Consider the following 2,103-nt stretch of genomic DNA (forward strand, 5'->3'; position numbering starts at 1 on the left):
GGAAGGAACATGGTCCAGGAGTTCTATGCTAATATGTGGCAGACTGACAAGCAAAAACTATCTGGAACTGCCTTCTATGACTATCGGACCGTGGTTAGAGGAAAGATTGTTCATACCCACCCTGACAGAATCAGGGAGATCTTAAAGCTACCTCAGCAAAAGGATGATCCAGACTCCTTCAACAGGAGGATGATGAGAGCAGACATGGGCCTGGATAAGATTCTAGAGGACATATGTATCCCTGGAGCCAGGTGGACCACCAACACAAAGGGTGTCCCAAATCAACTCAAGAGAGAGGATCTCAAACCAGTCGCCAGAGAATGGCTAGACTTCATTGGGTATTCTCTGTTGCCTACTAGCAACCATTCTGAAGTCACAGTTAAAAGAGCAGTGATGATCCATTGCATCATGACGGAAAAGGAAGTGGAGGTTCATCAGCTGATTTCAGCTAAACTCTACAAAATTGCTAACAAAAATTCTAAAGAGGCCAGGTTGGCTTATCCAAGCGTGATTTCTCTGCTCTGCAAGGACGCTGGAGTAAGGATGGGAATAACTGAGTATATCTCAATTGAGAAGCCAATCACCAAAGCATCAATGGAAAAACAACAAGCACAGGAGGATCCCATCAAGAAGAGAGCACAGGAATTCCTCCCAGAGATCCCTCAATCTGAATACTGGGAGTATCTTGAGACGTCTGTTACCAAGATACGGGAAGCTATGGAGCAAATAATAAAAGAACAGAAGGAACACAGTCAAATGCTGACCTATATGTTTAAAGAACAAGAGGAGCAAGGGCGTGACTTAAGGGAATTGAAGCGCCAAAAGTCTTCTCTTGCAGGACCAAGCACCCCAAGGATCAGAGGAACCCCCGTTCCCCCAGAATAAAGGTTGTTAATTTCCAAGGTGTCAAGTGAAAACTTGAGACTGAGCGGTTAAAGTCAAGGTCCAAAGCAGAAAGAAGAGTGTGCTTAAGAACTCTGGACACCTCTAATTGGGGACTTTAGCAAAGCTGAGTCACAATCTGAAAAGGTTCACCCAGTTATGTGTCTGTGGCATTTATGTATCCGGTGGTAATACTGGAAAACAAAGTGCTTAGGGCCACAGCCAAGACTCATAAAGAAGCTGTGTTCAAGAATCATCACACTGAAATAGGAGAATCAATAACACTATCTGAATTCTAGGTTCCTATAGATGCCAATCACTCTGAGCTTCAATGGATAAAGTGAGATGCCAAAACTGTTCAGAAGCAAAAAGCTACTAGTCCCGCTCATCTAATTAGAATCTGAGCTTCACTCAAAAACTCTGAGATATTATTGCTTCTCAACCTATTAGTCTTCTATTTTATTTGTCTAGTTGCTTGAGGACAAGCAACAGTTTAAGTTTGGTGTTGTGATGAGCGGATATTTTATACGCTTTTTGGGGATAATTTCATATAGTTTTGAGTATGTTTTAGTTAGTTTTTAGTCTATTTTTATTAGTTTTTAGGAAAAATTTATATTTCTGGACTTTACTATGAGTTGTGTATTTTTCTGTAATTTCAGGTATTTTTTTGGCTGAAATTGAAGGAGCTGAGCAAAAATCCGATTCAGGCTGAAAAAGGACTGCTGATGCTGTTGGATTCTGACCTCCCTACACTCGAAGTGGATTTTCTGGAGCTACAGAACTCGAAATGGCATGCTTCCAATTGCGTTGGAAAGTAGACATCCAGAAATTTCCAGAAATATATAATAGTCTATACTTTGCACAAGGATAGACGACGTAAACTGGCGTTCAACGCCAGTTCTCTGCCCAATTCTGGCGTCCAGCGCCAGAAAAGGATCAAAAGCTGGAGTTGAACGCCCAAACTGGCACAAAAACTGGCGTTCAACTCCACAAATGGCCTCTGCACGTGAATTGCTTAAATCTCAGCCCCAGCACAAACCAAGTGGGCCCCAGAAGTGGATCTCTGCATCATCCATCATAGTTTACTCATTTTTTGTAAACCTAGGCTACTAGTTTAGTATTTAAACAACTTTTAGAGACTTATTTTATATCTCATAACATTTTAGATCTGAACTTTGTACTCTTTGATGGCATGAGTCTCTAAACTCCATTGTTGGGGGT

This window comes from Arachis ipaensis, chromosome B02 (genome assembly GCF_000816755.2).
Source record: "Arachis ipaensis cultivar K30076 chromosome B02, Araip1.1, whole genome shotgun sequence".
Lineage (NCBI taxonomy): Eukaryota > Viridiplantae > Streptophyta > Magnoliopsida > Fabales > Fabaceae > Arachis > Arachis ipaensis.